This window comes from Denticeps clupeoides, unplaced genomic scaffold (assembly GCF_900700375.1).
Source record: "Denticeps clupeoides unplaced genomic scaffold, fDenClu1.1, whole genome shotgun sequence".
Classification (NCBI taxonomy): domain Eukaryota; kingdom Metazoa; phylum Chordata; class Actinopteri; order Clupeiformes; family Denticipitidae; genus Denticeps; species Denticeps clupeoides.
The window spans coordinates 52,085-66,871 of NW_021629729.1; the positions used below are offsets into that span (position 1 = coordinate 52,085).

Below are 14,787 nucleotides of genomic sequence, written 5' to 3' on the forward strand. Positions count from 1 at the left end.
AAGAAACAAACTCCAGTGAGGGAGGCCAGACCCTGGTAGAAGTAGAAAAGCTGAATGCAGGAACAATGTGAGAGTAGAACCCCCCGAGCAGTTGAGGGGGAAAGATGCCTCTGTATGAGGTTTGAATCCTTTCTTTTATAATGGACGTTTATCTCACAGAAGTGTTGCAACTGATCAATCAGTTTCTCCTTTGAGGTTTATGCTTTTTCCAGATAAAACCATTGATACAAGAATGCAGGCCTCTCTTGCCTTGGCACTTCAGGCCATTTGTTGGCCTTTTTGAGACCTGGTAATTGTTCTTGCCTGTGAGGGGGAGGTCAGTTTCCAGATAAAGCATAGGTCTTTGTTAACAAACCAAAAAATGCATTTACACAGTCCAAACAGCTTCAGTCTAACGCTCTCCCAACTGAGCTATTTCGGCTCATACCTCATACCTACTATGAAATCAATCTAAATGTCACAAACCACTGTTGCAAGAAACAAACATGCTTGAAGTTCTAAAGACCTATGATAACAAAGAAGCAGGGCCAGCTCCTCGTTAGTATAGTGGTGAGTATCCCCGCCTGTCACGCGGGAGACCGGGGTTCGATTTCCCGACGGGGAGGCGATGCTCTTGTGTTTTTTATTTGCCATTAGAGATTACCTTGATCTCCATTAAAAAAAAAATCATGTTTTTGAACACAATTAGATTTCTGTTTATGGAACCCAAAGGTTTATGCTTTTTCCAGATAAAACCATTGATACAAGAATGCAGGCCTCTCTTGTCTTGGCACTTCAGGCCATTTGTTGGCTTTTTTGAGACCTGGTAATTGTTCTTGCCTGTGAGGGGGAGGTCAGTTTCCAGATAAAGCATAGGTCTTTGTTAACAAACCAAAAATTGCATTTACAGAGTCCAAACAGCTTTGCCGAAACCCGGGATCGAACCAGGGACCTTTAGATCATCAGTCTAACGCTCTCCCAACTGAGCTATTTCGGCTCATACCTCATACCTACTATGAAATCAATCTAAATGTCACAAACCACTGTTGCAAGAAACAAACATGCTTGAAGTTCTAAAGACCTATGATAACAAAGAAGCAGGGCCAGCTCCTCGTTAGTATAGTGGTGAGTATCCCCGCCTGTCACGCGGGAGACCGGGGTTCGATTCCCCGACGGGGAGGCAATGCTTTTGTGTTTTTTATTTGCCATTAGAGATTACCTTGATCTCCGTTAAAAAAAAAAATCATGTTTTTGAACACAATTAGATTTCTGTTTATGGAACCCAAAGGTTTATGCTTTTTCCAGATAAAACCATTGATACAAGAATGCAGGCCTCTCTTGTCTTGGCACTTCAGGCGTTTTTGTTGGCTTTTTTGAGACCTGGTAATTGTTCTTGCCTGTTTTTATGGAACTAATATATGTAAAATTGTTCCATTGTAACAAAAGAACCCAAAATAGACACAAAAAATAAATTATAGAGGGAAACAAAGAGAAAGAATAAGAAACAAACTCCAGTGAGGGAGGCCAGACCCTGGTAGAAGTAGAAAAGCTGAATGCAGGAACAATGTGAGAGTAGAACCCCCCGAGCAGTTGAGGGGGAAAGAGGCCTCTGTATGAGGTTTGAATCCTTTCTTTTATAATGGACGTTTATCTCACAGAAGTGTTGCAACTGATCAATCAGTTTCTCCTTTGAGGTTTATGCTTTTTCCAGATAAAACCATTGATACAAGAATGCAGGCCTCTCTTGTCTTGGCACTTCAGGCCATTTGTTGGCCTTTTTGAGACCTGGTAATTGTTCTTGCCTGTGAGGGGGAGGTCAGTTTCCAGATAAAGCATAGGTCTTTGTTAACAAACCAAAAATTGCATTTACACAGTCCAAACAGCTTTGCCGAAACCCTGGATTGAACCAGGGACCTTTAGATCTTCAGTCTAACGCTCTCCCAACTGAGCTATTTCGGCTCATACCTCATACCTACTATGAAATCAATCTAAATGTCACAAACCACTGTTGCAAGAAACAAACATGCTTGAAGTTCTAAAGACCTATGATAACAAAGAAGCAGTGCCAGCTCCTCGTTAGTATAGTGGTGAGTATCCCCGCCTGTCACGCGGGAGACCGGGGTTCGATTCCCCGACGGGGAGGCGATGCTCTTGTGTTTTTTATTTGCCATTAGAGATTACCTTGATCTCCATTAAAAAAAAAAATCATGTTTTTGAACACAATTAGATTTCTGTTTATGGAACCCAAAGGTTTATGCTTTTTCCAGATAAAACCATTGATACAAGAATGCAGGCCTCTCTTGTCTTGGCACTTCAGGCCATTTTTTTGGCTTTTTTGAGACCTGGTAATTGTTCTTGCCTGTTTTTATGGAACTAATATATGTAAAATTTTCCATTGTAACAAAAGAACCCAAAATAGACACAAAAAATAAATTATAGAGGGAAACAAAGAGAAAGAATAAGAAACAAACTCCAGTGAGGGAGGCCAGACCCTGGTAGAAGTAGAAAAGCTGAATGCAGGAACAATGTGAGAGTAGAACCCCCCGAGCAGTTGAGGGGGAAAGATGCCTCTGTATGAGGTTTGAATCCTTTCTTTTATAATGGACGTTTATCTCACAGAAGTGTTGCAACTGATCAATCAGTTTCTCCTTTGAGGTTTATGCTTTTTCCAGATAAAACCATTGATACAAGAATGCAGGCCGCTCTTGTCTTGGCACTTCAGGCCATTTGTTGGCCTTTTTGAGACCTGGTAATTGTTCTTGCCTGTGAGGGGGAGGTCAGTTTCCAGATAAAGCATAGGTCTTTGTTAACAAACCAAAAAATGCATTTACACAGTCGAAACAGCTTCAGTCTAACGCTCTCCCAACTGAGCTATTTCGGCTCATACCTCATACCTACTATGAAATCAATCTAAATGTCACAAACCACTGTTGCAAGAAACAAACATGCTTGAAGTTCTAAAGACCTATGATAACAAAGAAGCAGGGCTAGCTCCTCGTTAGTATAGTGGTGAGTATCCCCGCCTGTCATGCGGGAGACCGGGGTTCTATTCCCCGACGGGGAGGCGATGCTCTTGTGTTTTTTATTTGCCATTAGAGATTACCTTGATCTCCATTAAAAAAAAAAATCATGTTTTTGAACACAATTAGATTTCTGTTTATGGAACCCAAAGGTTTATGCTTTTTCCAGATAAAACCATTGATACAAGAATGCAGGCCTCTCTTGTCTTGGCACTTCAGGCCATTTTTTGGCTTTTTTGAGACCTGGTAATTGTTCTTGCCTGTTTTTATTGAACTAATATATGTAAAATTGTTCCATTGTAACAAAAGAACCCAAAATAGACACAAAAAATAAATTATAGAGGGAAACAAAGAGAAAGAATAAGAAACAAACTCCAGTGAGGGAGGCCAGACCCTGGTAGAAGTAGAAAAGCTAAATGCAGGAACAATGTGAGAGTAGAACCCCCCGAGCAGTTGAGGGGGAAAGATGCCTCTGTATGAGGTTTGAATCCTTTCTTTTATAATGGACGTTTATCTCACAGAAGTGTTGCAACTGATTAATCAGTTTCTCCTTTGAGGTTTATGCTTTTTCCAGATAAAACCATTGATACAAGAATGCAGGCCTCTCTTGTCTTGGCACTTCAGGCCATTTGTTGGCTTTTTTGAGACCTGGTAATTGTTCTTGCCTGTGAGGAGGAGGTCAATTTTCCAGATAAAGCATAGGTCTTGTAACAAACCAAAAATTGCATGTACACAGTCCAAACAGCTTTGCCGAAACCCGGGATTGAACCAGGGACCTTTAGATCTTCAGTCTAACGCTCTCCCAACTGAGCTATTTCGGCTCATACCTCATACCTACTATGAAATCAATCTAAATGTCACAAACCACTGTTGCAAGAAACAAACATGCTTGAAGTTCTAAAGACCTATGATAACAAAGAAGCAGGGCCAGCTCCTCGTTAGTATAGTGGTGAGTATCCCCGCCTGTCACGCGGGAGACCGGGGTTCGATTCCCCGACGGGGAGGCGATGCTCTTGTGTTTTTTATTTGCCATTAGAGATTACCTTGATCTCCATTAAAAAAAAAATCATGTTTTTGAACACAATTAGATTTCTGTTTATGGAACCCAAAGGTTTATGCTTTTTCCAGATAAAACCATTGATACAAGAATGCAGGCCTCTCTTGTCTTGGCACTTCAGGCCATTTTTTGGCTTTTTTGAGACCTGGTAATTGTTCTTGCCTGTTTTTATGGAACTAATATATGTAAAATTGTTCCATTGTAACAAAAGAACCCAAAATAGACACAAAAAATAAATTATAGAGGGAAACAAAGAGAAAGAATAAGAAACAAACTCCAGTGAGGGAGGCCAGACCCTGGTAGAAGTAGAAAAGCTGAATGCAGGAACAATGTGAGAGTAGAACCCCCCGAGCAGTTGAGGGGGAAAGATGCCTCTGTATGAGGTTTGAATCCTTTCTTTTATAATGGACGTTTATCTCACAGAAGTGTTGCAACTGATCAATCAGTTTCTCCTTTGAGGTTTATGCTTTTTCCAGATAAAACCATTGATACAAGAATGCAGGCCTCTCTTGCCTTGGCACTTCAGGCCATTTGTTGGCCTTTTTGAGACCTGGTAATTGTTCTTGCCTGTGAGGGGGAGGTCAGTTTCCAGATAAAGCATAGGTCTTTGTTAACAAACCAAAAATTGCATTTACACAGTCCAAACAGCTTTGCCGAAACCCTGGATTTCACCAGGGACCTTTAGATCTTCAGTCTAACGCTCTCCCAACTGAGCTATTTCGGCTCATACCTCATACCTACTATGAAATCAATCTAAATGTCACAAACCACTGTTGCAAGAAACAAACATGCTTGAAGTTCTAAAGACCTATGATAACAAAGAAGCAGGGCCAGCTCCTCGTTAGTATAGTGGTGAGTATCCCCGCCTGTCACGCGGGAGACCGGGGTTCGATTCCCCGACGGGGAGGCGATGCTTTTGTGTTTTTTATTTGCCATTAGAGATTACCTTGATCTCCATTAAAAAAAAAAATCATGTTTTTGAACACAATTAGATTTCTGTTTATGGAACCCAAAGGTTTATGCTTTTTCCAGATAAAACCATTGATACAAGAATGCAGGCCTCTCTTGTCTTGGCACTTCAGGCGTTTTTGTTGGCTTTTTTGAGACCTGGTAATTGTTCTTGCCTGTTTTTATGGAACTAATATATGTAAAATTGTTCCATTGTAACAAAAGAACCCAAAATAGACACAAAAAATAAATTATAGAGGGAAACAAAGAGAAAGAATAAGAAACAAACTCCAGTGAGGGAGGCCAGACCCTGGTAGAAGTAGAAAAGCTGAATGCAGGAACAATGTGAGAGTAGAACCCCCCGAGCAGTTGAGGGGGAAAGAGGCCTCTGTATGAGGTTTGAATCCTTTCTTTTATAATGGACGTTTATCTCACAGAAGTGTTGCAACTGATCAATCAGTTTCTCCTTTGAGGTTTATGCTTTTTCCAGATAAAACCATTGATACAAGAATGCAGGCCTCTCTTGTCTTGGCACTTCAGGCCATTTGTTGGCCTTTTTGAGACCTGGTAATTGTTCTTGCCTGTGAGGGGGAGGTCAGTTTCCAGATAAAGCATAGGTCTTTGTTAACAAACCAAAAATTGCATTTACACAGTCCAAACAGCTTTGCCGAAACCCGGGATTGAACCAGGGACCTTTAGATCTTCAGTCTAACGCTCTCCCAACTGAGCTATTTCGGCTCATACCTCATACCTACTATGAAATCAATCTAAATGTCACAAACCACTGTTGCAAGAAACAAACATGCTTGAAGTTCTAAAGACCTATGATAACAAAGAAGCAGGGCCAGCTCCTCGTTAGTATAGTGGTGAGTATCCCCGCCTGTCACGCGGGAGACCGGGGTTCGATTCCCCGACGGGGAGGCGATGCTTTTGTGTTTTTTATTTGCCATTAGAGATTACCTTGATCTCCATTAAAAAAAAAAATCATGTTTTTGAACACAATTAGATTTCTGTTTATGGAACCCAAAGGTTTATGCTTTTTCCAGATAAAACCATTGATACAAGAATGCAGGCCTCTCTTGTCTTGGCACTTCAGGCGTTTTTGTTGGCTTTTTTGAGACCTGGTAATTGTTCTTGCCTGTTTTTATGGAACTAATATATGTAAAATTGTTCCATTGTAACAAAAGAACCCAAAATAGACACAAAAAATAAATTATAGAGGGAAACAAAGAGAAAGAATAAGAAACAAACTCCAGTGAGGGAGGCCAGACCCTGGTAGAAGTAGAAAAGCTGAATGCAGGAACAATGTGAGAGTAGAACCCCCCGAGCAGTTGAGGGGGAAAGAGGCCTCTGTATGAGGTTTGAATCCTTTCTTTTATAATGGACGTTTATCTCACAGAAGTGTTGCAACTGATCAATCAGTTTCTCCTTTGAGGTTTATGCTTTTTCCAGATAAAACCATTGATACAAGAATGCAGGCCTCTCTTGTCTTGGCACTTCAGGCCATTTGTTGGCCTTTTTGAGACCTGGTAATTGTTCTTGCCTGTGAGGGGGAGGTCAGTTTCCAGATAAAGCATAGGTCTTTGTTAACAAACCAAAAATTGCATTTACACAGTCCAAACAGCTTTGCCGAAACCCGGGATTGAACCAGGGACCTTTAGATCTTCAGTCTAACGCTCTCCCAACTGAGCTATTTCGGCTCATACCTCATACCTACTATGAAATCAATCTAAATGTCACAAACCACTGTTGCAAGAAACAAACATGCTTGAAGTTCTAAAGACCTATGATAACAAAGAAGCAGGGCCAGCTCCTCGTTAGTATAGTGGTGAGTATCCCCGCCTGTCACGCGGGAGACCGGGGTTCGATTCCCCGACGGGGAGGCGATGCTTTTGTGTTTTTTATTTGCCATTAGAGATTACCTTGATCTCCATTAAAAAAAAAAATCATGTTTTTGAACACAATTAGATTTCTGTTTATGGAACCCAAAGGTTTATGCTTTTTCCAGATAAAACCATTGATACAAGAATGCAGGCCTCTCTTGTCTTGGCACTTCAGGCGTTTTTGTTGGCTTTTTTGAGACCTGGTAATTGTTCTTGCCTGTTTTTATGGAACTAATATATGTAAAATTGTTCCATTGTAACAAAAGAACCCAAAATAGACACAAAAAATAAATTATAGAGGGAAACAAAGAGAAAGAATAAGAAACAAACTCCAGTGAGGGAGGCCAGACCCTGGTAGAAGTAGAAAAGCTGAATGCAGGAACAATGTGAGAGTAGAACCCCCCGAGCAGTTGAGGGGGAAAGAGGCCTCTGTATGAGGTTTGAATCCTTTCTTTTATAATGGACGTTTATCTCACAGAAGTGTTGCAACTGATCAATCAGTTTCTCCTTTGAGGTTTATGCTTTTTCCAGATAAAACCATTGATACAAGAATGCAGGCCGCTCTTGTCTTGGCACTTCAGGCCATTTGTTGGCCTTTTTGAGACCTGGTAATTGTTCTTGCCTGTGAGGGGGAGGTCAGTTTCCAGATAAAGCATAGGTCTTTGTTAACAAACCAAAAATTGCATTTACACAGTCCAAACAGCTTTGCCGAAACCCGGGATTGAACCAGGGACCTTTAGATCTTCAGTCTAACGCTCTCCCAACTGAGCTATTTCGGCTCATACCTCATACCTACTATGAAATCAATCTAAATGTCACAAACCACTGTTGCAAGAAACAAACATGCTTGAAGTTCTAAAGACCTATGATAACAAAGAAGCAGGGCCAGCTCCTCGTTAGTATAGTGGTGAGTATCCCCGCCTGTCACGCGGGAGACCGGGGTTCGATTCCCCGACGGGGAGGCGATGCTTTTGTGTTTTTTATTTGCCATTAGAGATTACCTTGATCTCCATTAAAAAAAAAAATCATGTTTTTGAACACAATTAGATTTCTGTTTATGGAACCCAAAGGTTTATGCTTTTTCCAGATAAAACCATTGATACAAGAATGCAGGCCTCTCTTGTCTTGGCACTTCAGGCCGTTTTTGTTGGCTTTTTTGAGACCTAGTAATTGTTCTTGCCTGTTTTTATGGAACTAATATATGTAAAATTGTTCCATTGTAACAAAAGAACCCAAAATAGACACAAAAAATAAATTATAGAGGGAAACAAAGAGAAAGAATAAGAAACAAACTCCAGTGAGGGAGGCCAGACCCTGGTAGAAGTAGAAAAGCTGAATGCAGGAACAATGTGAGAGTAGAACCCCCCGAGCAGTTGAGGGGGAAAGAGGCCTCTGTATGAGGTTTGAATCCTTTCTTTTATAATGGACGTTTATCTCACAGAAGTGTTGCAACTGATCAATCAGTTTCTCCTTTGAGGTTTATGCTTTTTCCAGATAAAACCATTGATACAAGAATGCAGGCCTCTCTTGTCTTGGCACTTCAGGCCATTTGTTGGCCTTTTTGAGACCTGGTAATTGTTCTTGCCTGTGAGGGGGAGGTCAGTTTCCAGATAAAGCATAGGTCTTTGTTAACAAACCAAAAATTGCATTTACACAGTCCAAACAGCTTTGCCGAAACCCGGGATTGAACCAGGGACCTTTAGATCTTCAGTCTAACGCTCTCCCAACTGAGCTATTTCGGCTCATACCTCATACCTACTATGAAATCAATCTAAATGTCACAAACCACTGTTGCAAGAAACAAACATGCTTGAAGTTCTAAAGACCTATGATAACAAAGAAGCAGGGCCAGCTCCTCGTTAGTATAGTGGTGAGTATCCCCGCCTGTCACGCGGGAGACCGGGGTTCGATTCCCCGACGGGGAGGCGATGCTTTTGTGTTTTTTATTTGCCATTAGAGATTACCTTGATCTCCATTAAAAAAAAAAATCATGTTTTTGAACACAATTAGATTTCTGTTTATGGAACCCAAAGGTTTATGCTTTTTCCAGATAAAACCATTGATACAAGAATGCAGGCCTCTCTTGTCTTGGCACTTCAGGCGTTTTTGTTGGCTTTTTTGAGACCTGGTAATTGTTCTTGCCTGTTTTTATGGAACTAATATATGTAAAATTGTTCCATTGTAACAAAAGAACCCAAAATAGACACAAAAAATAAATTATAGAGGGAAACAAAGAGAAAGAATAAGAAACAAACTCCAGTGAGGGAGGCCAGACCCTGGTAGAAGTAGAAAAGCTGAATGCAGGAACAATGTGAGAGTAGAACCCCCCGAGCAGTTGAGGGGGAAAGAGGCCTCTGTATGAGGTTTGAATCCTTTCTTTTATAATGGACGTTTATCTCACAGAAGTGTTGCAACTGATCAATCAGTTTCTCCTTTGAGGTTTATGCTTTTTCCAGATAAAACCATTGATACAAGAATGCAGGCCGCTCTTGTCTTGGCACTTCAGGCCATTTGTTGGCCTTTTTGAGACCTGGTAATTGTTCTTGCCTGTGAGGGGGAGGTCAGTTTCCAGATAAAGCATAGGTCTTTGTTAACAAACCAAAAATTGCATTTACACAGTCCAAACAGCTTTGCCGAAACCCGGGATTGAACCAGGGACCTTTAGATCTTCAGTCTAACGCTCTCCCAACTGAGCTATTTCGGCTCATACCTCATACCTACTATGAAATCAATCTAAATGTCACAAACCACTGTTGCAAGAAACAAACATGCTTGAAGTTCTAAAGACCTATGATAACAAAGAAGCAGGGCCAGCTCCTCGTTAGTATAGTGGTGAGTATCCCCGCCTGTCACGCGGGAGACCGGGGTTCGATTCCCCGACGGGGAGGCGATGCTTTTGTGTTTTTTATTTGCCATTAGAGATTACCTTGATCTCCATTAAAAAAAAAAATCATGTTTTTGAACACAATTAGATTTCTGTTTATGGAACCCAAAGGTTTATGCTTTTTCCAGATAAAACCATTGATACAAGAATGCAGGCCTCTCTTGTCTTGGCACTTCAGGCGTTTTTGTTGGCTTTTTTGAGACCTGGTAATTGTTCTTGCCTGTTTTTATGGAACTAATATATGTAAAATTGTTCCATTGTAACAAAAGAACCCAAAATAGACACAAAAAATAAATTATAGAGGGAAACAAAGAGAAAGAATAAGAAACAAACTCCAGTGAGGGAGGCCAGACCCTGGTAGAAGTAGAAAAGCTGAATGCAGGAACAATGTGAGAGTAGAACCCCCCGAGCAGTTGAGGGGGAAAGAGGCCTCTGTATGAGGTTTGAATCCTTTCTTTTATAATGGACGTTTATCTCACAGAAGTGTTGCAACTGATCAATCAGTTTCTCCTTTGAGGTTTATGCTTTTTCCAGATAAAACCATTGATACAAGAATGCAGGCCGCTCTTGTCTTGGCACTTCAGGCCATTTGTTGGCCTTTTTGAGACCTGGTAATTGTTCTTGCCTGTGAGGGGGAGGTCAGTTTCCAGATAAAGCATAGGTCTTTGTTAACAAACCAAAAATTACATTTACACAGTCCAAACAGCTTTGCCGAAACCCGGGATTGAACCAGGGACCTTTAGATCTTCAGTCTAACGCTCTCCCAACTGAGCTATTTCGGCTCATACCTCATACCTACTATGAAATCAATCTAAATGTCACAAACCACTGTTGCAAGAAACAAACATGCTTGAAGTTCTAAAGACCTATGATAACAAAGAAGCAGGGCCAGCTCCTCGTTAGTATAGTGGTGAGTATCCCCGCCTGTCACGCGGGAGACCGGGGTTCGATTCCCCGACGGGGAGGCGATGCTTTTGTGTTTTTTATTTGCCATTAGAGATTACCTTGATCTCCATTAAAAAAAAAAATCATGTTTTTGAACACAATTAGATTTCTGTTTATGGAACCCAAAGGTTTATGCTTTTTCCAGATAAAACCATTGATACAAGAATGCAGGCCTCTCTTGTCTTGGCACTTCAGGCGTTTTTGTTGGCTTTTTTGAGACCTGGTAATTGTTCTTGCCTGTTTTTATGGAACTAATATATGTAAAATTGTTCCATTGTAACAAAAGAACCCAAAATAGACACAAAAAATAAATTATAGAGGGAAACAAAGAGAAAGAATAAGAAACAAACTCCAGTGAGGGAGGCCAGACCCTGGTAGAAGTAGAAAAGCTGAATGCAGGAACAATGTGAGAGTAGAACCCCCCGAGCAGTTGAGGGGGAAAGAGGCCTCTGTATGAGGTTTGAATCCTTTCTTTTATAATGGACGTTTATCTCACAGAAGTGTTGCAACTGATCAATCAGTTTCTCCTTTGAGGTTTATGCTTTTTCCAGATAAAACCATTGATACAAGAATGCAGGCCGCTCTTGTCTTGGCACTTCAGGCCATTTGTTGGCCTTTTTGAGACCTGGTAATTGTTCTTGCCTGTGAGGGGGAGGTCAGTTTCCAGATAAAGCATAGGTCTTTGTTAACAAACCAAAAATTGCATTTACACAGTCCAAACAGCTTTGCCGAAACCCGGGATTGAACCAGGGACCTTTAGATCTTCAGTCTAACGCTCTCCCAACTGAGCTATTTCGGCTCATACCTCATACCTACTATGAAATCAATCTAAATGTCACAAACCACTGTTGCAAGAAACAAACATGCTTGAAGTTCTAAAGACCTATGATAACAAAGAAGCAGGGCCAGCTCCTCGTTAGTATAGTGGTGAGTATCCCCGCCTGTCACGCGGGAGACCGGGGTTCGATTCCCCGACGGGGAGGCGATGCTTTTGTGTTTTTTATTTGCCATTAGAGATTACCTTGATCTCCATTAAAAAAAAAAATCATGTTTTTGAACACAATTAGATTTCTGTTTATGGAACCCAAAGGTTTATGCTTTTTCCAGATAAAACCATTGATACAAGAATGCAGGCCTCTCTTGTCTTGGCACTTCAGGCGTTTTTGTTGGCTTTTTTGAGACCTGGTAATTGTTCTTGCCTGTTTTTATGGAACTAATATATGTAAAATTGTTCCATTGTAACAAAAGAACCCAAAATAGACACAAAAAATAAATTATAGAGGGAAACAAAGAGAAAGAATAAGAAACAAACTCCAGTGAGGGAGGCCAGACCCTGGTAGAAGTAGAAAAGCTGAATGCAGGAACAATGTGAGAGTAGAACCCCCCGAGCAGTTGAGGGGGAAAGAGGCCTCTGTATGAGGTTTGAATCCTTTCTTTTATAATGGACGTTTATCTCACAGAAGTGTTGCAACTGATCAATCAGTTTCTCCTTTGAGGTTTATGCTTTTTCCAGATAAAACCATTGATACAAGAATGCAGGCCTCTCTTGTCTTGGCACTTCAGGCCATTTGTTGGCCTTTTTGAGACCTGGTAATTGTTCTTGCCTGTGAGGGGGAGGTCAGTTTCCAGATAAAGCATAGGTCTTTGTTAACAAACCAAAAATTGCATTTACACAGTCCAAACAGCTTTGCCGAAACCCGGGATTGAACCAGGGACCTTTAGATCTTCAGTCTAACGCTCTCCCAACTGAGCTATTTCGGCTCATACCTCATACCTACTATGAAATCAATCTAAATGTCACAAACCACTGTTGCAAGAAACAAACATGCTTGAAGTTCTAAAGACCTATGATAACAAAGAAGCAGGGCCAGCTCCTCGTTAGTATAGTGGTGAGTATCCCCGCCTGTCACGCGGGAGACCGGGGTTCGATTCCCCGACGGGGAGGCGATGCTTTTGTGTTTTTTATTTGCCATTAGAGATTACCTTGATCTCCATTAAAAAAAAAAATCATGTTTTTGAACACAATTAGATTTCTGTTTATGGAACCCAAAGGTTTATGCTTTTTCCAGATAAAACCATTGATACAAGAATGCAGGCCTCTCTTGTCTTGGCACTTCAGGCGTTTTTGTTGGCTTTTTTGAGACCTGGTAATTGTTCTTGCCTGTTTTTATGGAACTAATATATGTAAAATTGTTCCATTGTAACAAAAGAACCCAAAATAGACACAAAAAATAAATTATAGAGGGAAACAAAGAGAAAGAATAAGAAACAAACTCCAGTGAGGGAGGCCAGACCCTGGTAGAAGTAGAAAAGCTGAATGCAGGAACAATGTGAGAGTAGAACCCCCCGAGCAGTTGAGGGGGAAAGAGGCCTCTGTATGAGGTTTGAATCCTTTCTTTTATAATGGACGTTTATCTCACAGAAGTGTTGCAACTGATCAATCAGTTTCTCCTTTGAGGTTTATGCTTTTTCCAGATAAAACCATTGATACAAGAATGCAGGCCTCTCTTGTCTTGGCACTTCAGGCCATTTGTTGGCCTTTTTGAGACCTGGTAATTGTTCTTGCCTGTGAGGGGGAGGTCAGTTTCCAGATAAAGCATAGGTCTTTGTTAACAAACCAAAAATTGCATTTACACAGTCCAAACAGCTTTGCCGAAACCCGGGATTGAACCAGGGACCTTTAGATCTTCAGTCTAACGCTCTCCCAACTGAGCTATTTCGGCTCATACCTCATACCTACTATGAAATCAATCTAAATGTCACAAACCACTGTTGCAAGAAACAAACATGCTTGAAGTTCTAAAGACCTATGATAACAAAGAAGCAGGGCCAGCTCCTCGTTAGTATAGTGGTGAGTATCCCCGCCTGTCACGCGGGAGACCGGGGTTCGATTCCCCGACGGGGAGGCGATGCTTTTGTGTTTTTTATTTGCCATTAGAGATTACCTTGATCTCCATTAAAAAAAAAAATCATGTTTTTGAACACAATTAGATTTCTGTTTATGGAACCCAAAGGTTTATGCTTTTTCCAGATAAAACCATTGATACAAGAATGCAGGCCTCTCTTGTCTTGGCACTTCAGGCGTTTTTGTTGGCTTTTTTGAGACCTGGTAATTGTTCTTGCCTGTTTTTATGGAACTAATATATGTAAAATTGTTCCATTGTAACAAAAGAACCCAAAATAGACACAAAAAATAAATTATAGAGGGAAACAAAGAGAAAGAATAAGAAACAAACTCCAGTGAGGGAGGCCAGACCCTGGTAGAAGTAGAAAAGCTGAATGCAGGAACAATGTGAGAGTAGAACCCCCCGAGCAGTTGAGGGGGAAAGAGGCCTCTGTATGAGGTTTGAATCCTTTCTTTTATAATGGACGTTTATCTCACAGAAGTGTTGCAACTGATCAATCAGTTTCTCCTTTGAGGTTTATGCTTTTTCCAGATAAAACCATTGATACAAGAATGCAGGCCGCTCTTGTCTTGGCACTTCAGGCCATTTGTTGGCCTTTTTGAGACCTGGTAATTGTTCTTGCCTGTGAGGGGGAGGTCAGTTTCCAGATAAAGCATAGGTCTTTGTTAACAAACCAAAAATTACATTTACACAGTCCAAACAGCTTTGCCGAAACCCGGGATTGAACCAGGGACCTTTAGATCTTCAGTCTAACGCTCTCCCAACTGAGCTATTTCGGCTCATAACCTCATACCTACTATGAAATCAATCTAAATGTCACAACCACTGTTGCAAGAAACAAACATGCTTGAAGTTCTAAAGACCTATGATAACAAAGAAGCAGGGCCAGCTCCTCGTTAGTATAGTGGTGAGTATCCCCGCCTGTCACGCGGGAGACCGGGTTCGATTCCCCGACGGGGAGGCGATGCTCTTGTGTTTTTTATTTGCCATTAGAGATTACCTTGATCTCCATTAAAAAAAAAAATCATGTTTTTTGACACATTAGATTTCTGTTTATGGAACCCAAAGGTTTTATGCTTTTTCCAGATAAAACCAGTGATACAAGAATGCAGGCCTCTCTTGTCTTGGCACTTCAGGGCCATTTTGTTGGCTTTTTTGAGACCTG

The 14,787-nt window shown here is 41.0% G+C and overlaps 1 non-coding gene across 1 annotated transcript; it reads right to left on the reverse strand.

Moving 5' to 3' along the window:
- Positions 1 to 903: 903 nt before the first annotated feature.
- Positions 904 to 976, reverse strand: trnai-gau (transfer RNA isoleucine (anticodon GAU)). Its single transcript has one exon. It is a non-coding gene; the product is annotated as a tRNA-Ile (tRNA).
- Positions 977 to 14,787: the final 13,811 nt, after the last annotated feature.